Raw genomic sequence first — 12,164 nt, forward strand, 5'->3', positions numbered from 1 at the left:
ATTTTATGTAATTTCATTTTGTATTATATATATTCAAAGATTTTAAAAATTCAGATTCAAAATATCTAATATAACATTTTAAGAAATTGTGAAAAATACAAATGGTTGCCTAAAACAGGTAAGTGGAATAAGAGGAAGTAGTGAACATTCAAACCCTATATTAAAAATGAACATCCAAGCTAGATATGCATAACTGTACTGACACAGTAGTCACCAATAGGATGAGGTGAACTTCCATGCCATCCTGAGTGAGTAGAAATACCCAAGCTGAAAAGCATATATATATATATATATATATATATATATCAGATATTGGAAGGGGGCAGTATCATTGTAAACATCGCAAACTATCAAGTTAAAGTTCAGTTTACAACCAACAAGCAAGGTGTAGGACTTTACTTCAGGCCGGATTCCGCTACATGGTGTAGAACAACTACCGATACACCACCTACTGGAGATGCTGCATTCGGAACTGCCCTGCAACAATCACCACCACAAATGACATCCCAGTAAAATTAGGTCAACCATCTATGACGAAGAAATTGCCAAAGTACAGACGCAAAACTGGACAGCTGAGACTAGACAACTGGCGGAACAGATACCCACCTACACATCGTGTAAGACAACCCTCTACCACAGCAGAGCCAAACTTCTACCAAAGCTCCCAACCTCAGCAGCAGAGATTATTCTAGGACGAATGGACACAGATCAACACCGGGGACCAGTTTCTCCTATTCGACGACAACAGTGACAACACACGGATGCTAGCTTTTGCCACTGCAACAAACCTGGAGATCCAATCAACTACCGACACACTCTACTGCGATGGAACTTTCTACACATGCCCAAGATTCTTCAGCCATCTGTACACGATCCATGCTATGATAGATGATCAAATGTACCCGCTCGTATTCGCCCTTTTACCAAGTCATCTACACCAGATTCATGGAGAAGCTAAAATCTATAGTTATGTCCTGAACTGTATAGCTGAGCATAAAATGTATACTGTACCACATCCTTCCAAGTTTAATTGTGTTGCAAGTTTAATTGTATAATTATATAAAATGTACATTACATTTTGTATATTATAGTGGTATGTAGTGCTGAATTTACCTGTATCTTAAATAAAACTTTTGGTAGATTAATTGCTGGTTTGTTTTCTTAGCCATTACAGACTTATACATATTTAATCTTGTTTTGTCCAAAAAATATTTTACCTGATTTTTACGTTTTGGGACAAACAGGATGACACCTCTACCTGTGGCCTCTCGTGCTTACGACTCGATAACCGCTAAGGGGACGTAACCCATGATATCCCATAGAAATAGCTGCATGTGTTTTGTCTCTTTGTAACCTAATCGAGAAAATTGCCACATATTCAACAGATGAGATTAACAACAGCTTACATACATGATATACATACACGTGATTCTCTTTCACATGACGGACTCACCCTCTGAATAACAAATGTCTACAATATATCACCCTAGCTACACCCTATTGTATTCTTAAGTATAATATAATACTTTCACAAAATCTACAAAACCCTAAAGAATTCATATGAGCTCAACAAGTGACTTGTACGGCAGTCCGCACAATAATGTCAGTACAGTTCTCCCGGTCCTTCTTATAAAACACTGGGTTGATCCCTCTACCATTCTGTAGTGACGAATACAGATACCATTGCCACCTGACAAATATCTATGCGCAGCATGTCTCAGTGTTTCATATATATGATAAAATGAGAGGTATTAAGTATATAAACCGCACTGAAGCTTCCTCGTAGATAAGGTCGTTACTCTCATGTCAATGACAGAACCACTACTGCCACAACACACCGCTGGGCCTCCACAGTGTCCTTAAAGATGTCGTACAACACGGTGGCATATATATTATGTTAACACCCCTGAAAAGACTCAAATCCATGCAGTACATACCGCCAGGCAACTAGACAATGTGTCCTTTAACACCTTAACTCCAAGGAAGTTTTAATGACAATAAGTAAAATATGTCATTTTGCTTCAACATGAATTGTTATCCTTTTCCAGTCAGGTTTTGGAAGCAACCCCCTTATATTTAGAACCATGGAAATACAAGCTTTCCGAATCTTTTGACTTAAATCATGTTTTACGAATAATGATGTTACCATAGCAACCAGAATTTTAAACATTTGAAAAAATCAATTTCCTATCATCAGCAAATGTTTTCGACGATGGAAGATAGTAATAAAAATAAATCCGAAATTCACAGTATTGTGAACTACTGGAGTAGGAACCTAAGGATATGTATATACCAGAAATTTACTGATTCATGGTTGTTGCCATGGTTACAAGCTCGTTTTTCGAATAGATGATGTTGTTAAAATTAGCAAATTTCATTTTGGTCTGCCCAAATTTCATAACGTAAGAAACATTTTGTATGACAGTATTAACAGTATAGTAAACCAACAGAATATATAATAGGGAACTGAAAAACTTATTTGTTTCACAGCGAAATTACTTCTTTTCATACATATCGGTATTTGTGTTTGTCTAAGTGTGAATGAAATAGTATAAAGATGGTCCACTCCAGTATGGGTATTAGATCAAAACAAAGAGATCTCAGGTATTATTAACTACACCTTTGTCAGGTTTTCAAAGCAATCTGCCTGTACTATTACACGATGAGAAAAACTTGGAAAACTGGGAAAACCGACTGAACTGAATATTCTCTACTTGAAATTAAAAAAAAATGGAAGTTTGCATGGGTGGCGAAGAAGATGTTCAAGCATCCACAGAGAGATAAGGACTGTCGTTAAACTTAATGAACACAATAATTGTCGTAGTCTTGTCGCCGGTTGTTTTCAGCAAAAGCATTGATGTGAAGAAAACACAACTATAAACATTATTTAAACCTGTTTCATTGCACAGACTTATATGGGTAGCAATAATTGGGCACAAGTTCTATAAGCCTTTTCAAAAATTATTAGTTTAAGACGTTAATATCGTATTTCATTTATAAAAATGTCAGCGATATCATTCACAAATATTAATAGTATAGAATATATGAGGAAGAGCTGGATAGAGAAATTCAATCATATGCTAGCTAGAATATTTTTGTTTCGTGGATATATTGCCGAGTATGCAAAATTACGATTTGGTTTTCTTGTTGAGAAAGAGACGTGTGTCACCGAATAGAAGTAAATTTAAGTTTAAGGGTATGTATTAACTATGTTGACGAAACATCTTTATTCGTTGGACAATATAATTATCACAGAGAAAAAAGAAGTGATAGGTATCTTCAACAGGAGAGCCACATGTACAACGTTCGTTAATAGATAGATCTACTCGAACAATATCACTTTTATCGATCCAGGTCTTGACGGTCCATCAATAGTTTCTCTCCAGTCCCGTTCAATGTGTTTACTTGTTCCGATCTTTTAGATTTTGGAGAGTGAGAAGCGATTTCATCGGTCTTTTTAACACGTAAGCTTTCTGCATCCAAGAGGAATTTTCGCCGCTTTAGTGCTGGCTGCTCTATACAGCTGACAGATCTAATGTCATTGTGAGCGTCTTCGTGTCTGCAATACTATTCAACATCCAAAAGTTTCCCGCAAGAACAAAACGAGCCAATGAATTCTCTCGGTATACCTGCCAAATATCCCAAGTCGTAATATACATTTTCGTGCTCTCTATACTGTTCATAGGTCGAATTTTCTTTTCCGCGCCACGAACATGTGAAGGCAGGTGTCCCGCAAAAATACAATTTAATGTGTTTCCTTTAAATATGCTTAGAAGGGACATAACTCTGTCATTTTTAGCTACAGTAGCTCTATACGCTTACCTGATACGTGTATGGATGTGGGTCCGTTTACACATTACTCGTGACGGTTTTTAGGAATTAAGTTTCACGCTAGATATCATATTCCAACCCTTTTGTAGTAGATATGTTGATGATACGATTCCGTATAAGCCAGTTTGCGTCGGTCACTCTGCTCCACTGTACGGGTGATGATGATAACAACTAGGGGTAAATAACATCCAGATTGGTTAGCTTGACTACATCGCGTGTCGATAGTCTTTGTAATGATTAACTCTGAATGTATTTTTTCTGTACCGAGTGACGATTTTCCCCAGAGGTTACATTCTAACCTAGTGTAATCAATGTAAATAATTGGTTTACTCCGAAGTACTGGAGTACTTTCTAATTGTGTTTTCATATTATTTTGTCATATGTTCCAAAATTGTTGTCTGGTGTTCATGTATCTTTGAAGATGGTTTTGATTCGCATTAAGTCACGTTATCAATGCTCACTGTAAACTCTCGTCGTCCGTTGATAAACTGCTTTGACTCTACGCTCTGTTTGATAGTAAACAGCACTTCAAATGCATCAATCACATCTACAACCTTTTCCAGTAGAGTTGTTGATGCATCTCAAATATAGCAATTTAAAAAACAAACAAACAAAAAGTATCAATAATTTATATATGGTTTTAAATTATATACAAAGTTACGTAGTCAGTTTTTTTTTCATTGATTTGAAGTTCTACGGTCTCCTTTCTGGATATGGTGGGGGAATACATTGGTTGTCCCCTCAGCCTCCGAGTACCCATTTGTAGACAGTAATCGTGAATTGTGGTGAATAAAAATGTTTAGTTAAATCACAAGATGATGTGTTGCTAAATCCTTCAATGTGAAGCCAAGATGAGATTTTAAGTCGAGATCTGACCCCAAAGAAGGTACACTTGTTGTACTGTATAACATAGTAATTATATTATGGGTTGACTGATTGGTCATTCTAACAATAAAGAAAAAATCAATATTAAAAGTTGTAAAACAAGGAAAAGAGCTTATCGGTCAATATTTTTTTTTCTTTTTTTCTTTTATTCTTTCAAAATTGGGTTACTTAAACCTGATTTTAAAAAGATCACTTAATGAGTTGTAATTACTCTCATAGATACAAGTTCTGTGTTCATCACAGTCATCCCATTTTCTTCACATTTTAAGTAAGGACATGTGTCTTTTTACTTCCCATTTACAGAAAGTGACAGCAGAAATGGGGGGGGGGGGGGGGGGGGGGGGGGGGCGGCATTACGTCATCTTGTGTGCGTGTTGTTGCTCTGACTCGTGCCCAAAAATCAACAACATTTATAGTTCAAAAATCGATAGACCTTGAAATATGTATATATATGCTGATCACAGATTTTCCTCTTTTATCCAGTAATTTGTTCCTGATGCTGATGTAACTAGTATTTAGGTTTTGAAAATTTCCTGATTATATAGGAAAAATTTGTGTTGAAATATAATCAACATTTATATCTTAGTTTGCAGGTTTTTAACCAAAATCAACATATCACCTTCACAGGTACACGGAAATTATATAGTGCTGTAGAGTTCAAGGTGAGAATAATCAGTTATAGTAAGTCACGCTTCACTCGGTAAGTATTACATGATACTCATGAAATACTTACTGTATACTTCAAACCTCCGCAGTGTCCCGTCTCTCACGGCACACAAACGATCGTGAAATCTTACTTGATTCTTACGTTAAAAATCCATCAGTTGATAATGACAGACCACGAATTTAGGTATATTACTAAGCGAAGAGTTACGTGGTACCGAAAAGAACTCCCTCACACCGTATATGTCCCGTACGATTAATCACACAGAAAACAAGATTTGCTGCCTACATAAGGCAATTACGTCATCGATTTTTGTCTTTGTATGGACTTTCCATCAAAGTTAAGTTGTTTGTGGTCTTAAACATAGATATTAGTCAACATGTCATAAGTAATTACCATAGATAAATTATACAATCATATACGGAGCATTTAGATCGGATAAATTAAAATTTGTGAAATCAGACTTTTCAGCAATTATGGGCATTATTTCTTCTTTTATGAGTCTTTATCATATTTTTTCACCTATTGTCAAACTCATATAACAATTTAAAATCGGTGAAAAAAAATCATCGAGTGCACTATCACTTTATGCTAACAGTGCTTACGAGTGAAATCTTATAGGGATTACCTCCCCTACACATACCGCAAGTTGTATACATATTGCCAAAAAATGTTATTTTTTGACAGAATTTCACTAGGTAAGTCATATATAATTCTATAAGAATTTAGGTAATACTATTTAATATGTTATACTCTTAATAAATTAAATAATATATTAATTTTAATTTAAAAAGCTCAATCTTTTAACAACCATATGGAAATTATAACGCACCAAATCGTGTCAGATATGATAAAGAATAAAACAGCTATCTTACCCATTGAAAGTAAGATCATACTTTTAGGGATCATTTCTATAGTATGCATCGCCGGAATGTCAGGTAAAACTGACCAGACCGTAAACCACGATGACGAGACAGAGCGTCCCCTTCTGAGCGTGAAGCGGACAGGGGTTGTCTGTAGCACCACGGACATTGCCCCACTGTCATTGATGACCGTTCCTCTCCTCCTTCGCGGGGGGCTGGAGGAAGGGGACGCATTCTGAGTGGTTCCAAATACAACAAATCAGCGGAAATAAGGAAGAATAATTTTTTTAAGACAATTCCTGCTTCTATGTGTCACATATTCATGAAGATTACTTCATTTCTACATTTTAGAAGCACTACCTCGTAGTTTCGCAGGGTCATGCGAGAAACACTATCCTAAAATACTTCAAATTTAATTCTAAAATATAATAGTTGCAGTTGCTTAAGTAAAAACTATAAATCTGTAATTGCAGTGGCAAACAACAGGAGGCAATATTTTAGAACAGAGACTTCTATCGCTAATTAGAATTTACATGGAATAAAAAAAATATGTTTTGGGGAAATCACAGGGAAAAAATATTTCCGGACATTGTAGGCATTACATGGGAGCAAAAAGGCCGAAATAATTTCTGTTGAGGATAGATGATCTTGAAAATAAGAATGGGATTTCATATAAAACATATCTTTAATTTTACATGCATAGTATGAATTGATTGCAATCTGTATTTTTTCTAATTCCTCCCTGTACTATACATCATATATTAATACATCTAAGAAAATCAGAATTGAAATGAGAGATTCAATTTTATTGTAAAATAATTAACAAATTAAAAAAAAAGGTTACAAAAAATTGGTGGGTAGGGAACATTTTTACATAATTAAGACCTAAACTTGATATGGGATTTTGAATAATGGTACATGTATTACCTTGGTGCAACATCTTATCCATGAACTTTACATCTCGAAGGAGAATGACCCTTATCTGGATGAACCTATTACAGAGCGTGAGGTAAGAAATATTTGTTGCAAATTAAATTTAAATAAAGCAGGATGGAACGATTGTACGGTTTATGAGCATTTTAAATATGGAAATAGCTCGCTATATAGCCATCTGTGTAAACTGTAAAATTCTGTTATCAAAATTCAGTTGATTGGAAGAAGGGTGTTATAATAACTTTGTATAAGGGCAACGGTAAACCGAAGGAAGATCCAAACAGTTATCGGGGGGGGGGGGGGGGGGGGGGGGGGGGGGGGGGGGGGGGGGGACAATGTGACAATTTTACCAGTAATTTATAAAATCTTTGAAATGATTTTATCTAAGAGGTTGGACCCTGTCCTCAACTCTAGTAGATTTCCTAATATACAACAATATCAGAAAGGGTTATGTAGTCTATTAACGTCTTTTAATCTTCAAGAATGTATTAAGTATAACACAGAGAAAGGGGAAGATGTGCATGTTGGGTTCCTTGACAGCAATAAAGCTTTCGATACTGTATGGCACACTGGGCCACTTTTATAAACTACATGAACTAGGAATAAAGACAAAGTCATGGAGTATTATGAAAAGTATGTATACTGGAGTAGTATCATATTTAATGGTTTGTTGTCGAGATGGGTAACTATGGAGCGTGGTATTTTACAGGGAAGTGCGCTCTCAGCAAAAAATATATCTGCTGTTCATAAATGGTTTATTGAATAGTATTGAAAATTGTGGCAAAGGCGCTATTGTAGCGGATTTAAAGTTGAATGTCCCGACACAAGCTGATGACATATGTATCATTAGTACAAAATATTCTGGTTTACAGTATATGCTTCAGATTTGTGAGGAATACAGTAGAAAGTGGAGATTTGTATTATCTTAATGTTAGAAAGAGCTCAGCATTTTATTCTTAAAGCGATTCAGGGTTTTGAAACTAAAACCCGTACAGACATGTCCACAAGCCTTCCTGGATGGACCATCATTGAAGCGTATATAGATACTAAAAAACTATTATTTTTGGGACGGATATGTAGACTAGAAATGAAAACAATATCATCTCGAATATTTTTACAAGATTCTGTAATGCTGATATGGTATATAAGTTTAGTGCAGAAAAACATAACTTCGGTTTTGAAATAATCAGAATATTTAGAAAATATATGTTGTATGACCTTTTTACCGAGTCTTTAGATAGGTGCACTTTTCCGCCTAAATGTATGTGGAGTCTCATTGTTAGAAATGCTGTCCGTTCAGTTGAAGAATCGACGTGGCGGGAAAGAATATCAGCCGATAGTGATTTTTCGAGATTTTCTCTTGTCCACAGATACTTAGTACCTCATGTATTATGGAAACTGGCAATTAGATATCCCGCTATAAGAGAACCAATATATTATGTTATGAAGTTAATTGTTACTATAAGAGATTGTGAAGACGAGAAGAAGTTGTGTCAGAGTGTGGTTTAATGTATAACGATGTCGCTGTACATATAATCTTACAATGTGAATATACAGGGGAATTAAGAGACAAATTATGGTGTGATATAATTAATATCAAAGATATAATGTTTAGTGTACACTTACATTCAATGTCAGATTACAAGCTTTTTCATATTCTTATGGGTGGAGATATTTCTTTCGAACTTGATCCATCTGATATAGATGATTTTTAGCAGTAACTTCCGTACACAAAATGTGTAAACATTATTACAAATAGTGATTCATTCATTAATTAATTACAAGAGACTGTAAGATAAAACAGGTATCGATGACATATCTTGTGTCACGATTATTACGTACACTCATTTGTATAAAAAATAATTATCTAAATGACGAGATTTTTTTCCAAAGGGAGGTAACTCTGTGATACGTCAGTGATACTTTGTAGTGTAACACTCCTTATAACGTCGTAAGATAATTTTAACAATTTTGTGTTGTTAGTTCAGTATTATGATAACCAACGCGATAAAACTTGTATCAGTATATTACTACATTGTCCTACTATAACACAATGTATTGATAATGTATTATGACTTCTACATTTACTCCCCAAAACTATTGATAAAGGGGAAATAACTTCATGTGTATGTTACGTCAGCAGTGATGTCTTGTTGTATAACACTCTATATAATGTCGCAAGGAAAATTGTACTATTATTTCACTATTTTGATTTGTACAATTGTATTCTACTAAACATTGTGGTTATTGTGCCCCGCTCCTATCTAACGTCTGTTCTATATATGTATTATTCTGGTTTTGTAAATCTTCAAAATTGGAGGAAATAAAGAGAATAATAAGAATATGGAAATTATAACGCACCAAATCGTGTCAGATATGATAAAGAATAAGAACAGCTAGCTTACCCATCGAAAGTAAGATCATACTTTTAGGGATCATTTCTATAGTATGCATCGCCGGAATGTCAGGTAAAACTGACCAGACCGTAAACCACGATGACGAGTCAGAGCGTCCCCTTCTGAGCGTGAAGCGGACAGGGGTTGTCTGTAGCACCACGGACATTGCCCAGCTGTCATTGATGACCGTTCATCTCCTCCTTCGCGGGGGTTGGAGGAAGGGGACGCATTCTGAGTGGTTCCAACTACAACAAAACCTTGAAAATAAGGAAGAATATTTTTTTAAAGACCTTTCCGGCTTCTATATGTCATATATTCATGAAGTTTACTTCATTTCTACATTTTAGAAGCACTACCTGGTAGTACCGCAGGGTCATCCGAGAAACACAAATATAATAGTTGGAGTTGCTTAAGTAAAAACTATAAATCTGTAATTTCAGTGGCAAACAACAGGAGGCGATATTTTAGAACAGAGTTATATCGCTAATTAGGATATACATGGAATAAAAAAAATATGTTTTGGGGAAATCACAGGGAAAAAATATTTCCGGGCATTGTAGGCATTACATAAGAGCAAGAAGGCCGAAAAATATCGGTTGAGTATAGATGATCTTGAAAATAAGAATGGAATTTCATATAAAACATATCTCTAATTTTACATGCATAGCATGAATTAATTGCAATCTGTATTTTTCTAATTCCTCCCTGATACTAAACATCATATATTATTACATCTAACAAAATCAGACTTGAAATGACAGATTCCATTTTATTTTAAAATAATTAAAAAAAAAAAAATAACAAAAAACAAAAAATGGGTGGGTAGGGGATATTTTTACATAATTAAGACCAAAACTTGATATGGGATTTTGAATAATGTTACATGTATTAGCTTGGTGCAACATCTTGTCCATGAACTTTACATCGACACCATTGTAGTGGGGTTTCGCGCTTTTGTAATCTTCAAGTGGACGTTTCAGCCTGTGATTGGTAATTTTTTTGTTGAACCAATCAAAATACTGTGCTTGTGCCTTCAGTTTTGTCATGACATGTCCCAGGGCGAAGAGAGTGAAAATGATCGTAACTCCTGGAGTATCGAGAATGGATTGAATGTTACCATCACTTTAATCCCTGATAAACAAGCTTATAAAATCTTTCAACGTATTTGTTTGTCTTTTGATAATCATATTAAAAATTCCTTGATGTGTACTTTGAGTTTGTGATTTGAATTAACATATTCTTACAAATATGCATTATAATTTTCCTCACTTCATGATCGAAGGTATTCACATGTACATACATCCTTGTTTTCAAAATTCTTTAACCAGGTCAGGTGTAATTGTGTATCAATATTGAGGAATAGCAAGAAAGGTGGGATTTTCTCAGCCACTGTTATCAATTTTTTTTATTTCAAGTTGTGATGCTCTTCATTTTGATAATCATATGACTATTCAAAATATTACCCAGTGTTGTCAAGCCCAGAAAATGTATAACAGCCAAACACATATCAGAATTTGTACCAGCGAAACTGTAGGTAGAGATATTGCATTCACTTCTCCATGTACCTCCCGATGGGCCTTAAATCAACTTAAAATCCTACACAACAAAGATCTTAACCTTGTTGCAGTATTGTGAATTAGCAGGCAATTCCACAGTGTTGTGCGAATATTTGAAAGTTAAACCTCCAACAAATGGGTCTTTCAATGGATGTTGTGACCAATATCCCAGATAGACATCAACTGAAGTGACAACTAAATCTTTATTTGATCTTGGTATATCAAGGTAGATAACCATCCTCACCTCCTACTCAGCACATCATTGGTTTGTACCTAAATGTTTGGTCTCCATGATGATAGCCAGTTTCTCTAAGTTTTCTGACAAGGTTTGGAACTTTTCAATAAGGTATTCAGTACTTTCAGCCATCTTTTTTTTTATTTAGACTACATAGAAAATTTGAGAAATATCCATTGATGGCTTCTTCTGAAATACAATAACAAGCTATTTCTATCAAAATCCTAGCTGTCCACCAGTCAGCATGACAATTTCTCAGATCAGTTCAAAAATCAGATATTACACAACTAGGGACCAACATGAATCTATGTATATGTATGAACAAAAGGCCTAGCAGCCTTGATGGCCTGAAATAAGCAATATTGGATATAAGAATTAATGGGAAAGTAGCTTTTAAGTGTCATGAAAATGAATTTGTGATATAAGCCAATGTCAATACATGCATACCATCAGAACTGTCAACCTATACTATTAATCTTATAAAGTTATTTCTAGTGGGAAATAAACAATGTTATGTTCAGAAATGCAATTTTTCTATAAAAATTATAGTAAAGTTAACCTTCTCTCCAGGAAGAAATGTGAGTCATTTTGGTTATTAAAGCCTTGTAGACACTTCCATCCTAGATAAGCATTTAATTTGACAATATCCGAGTGTTCTGAAATTATTTTTTGTAGTCTTTTTTTTTCAAACTTTTTTTATACATTTATTATACATATAAAGAAAAAGATTTTTGAAATTGAAGTCAATTTGACCCATACTAGCCCTGCCTAAGAGCCCTCAGGGTCAGTCAAGATTAATCT

General features: G+C 34.9%; 2 non-coding genes across 2 annotated transcripts; both read left to right on the forward strand.

The window, feature by feature from the left end:
- Positions 1-6,266: 6,266 nt before the first annotated feature.
- LOC132550583 (small nucleolar RNA U3) lies at positions 6,267-6,487 on the forward strand. Its single transcript, XR_009554222.1, has one exon. It is a non-coding gene; the product is annotated as a small nucleolar RNA U3 (small nucleolar RNA).
- A 3,105-nt stretch (positions 6,488-9,592) lies between these two features.
- On the forward strand, positions 9,593-9,812 carry LOC132550584 (small nucleolar RNA U3). The gene has a single exon (XR_009554223.1). It is a non-coding gene; the product is annotated as a small nucleolar RNA U3 (small nucleolar RNA).
- Positions 9,813-12,164: the final 2,352 nt, after the last annotated feature.

This window comes from Ylistrum balloti, unplaced genomic scaffold, assembly GCF_031769215.1.
Source record: "Ylistrum balloti isolate Yb309-2 unplaced genomic scaffold, AGI_CSIRO_Ybal_v1 Utg370128, whole genome shotgun sequence".
NCBI lineage: Eukaryota > Metazoa > Mollusca > Bivalvia > Pectinida > Pectinidae > Ylistrum > Ylistrum balloti.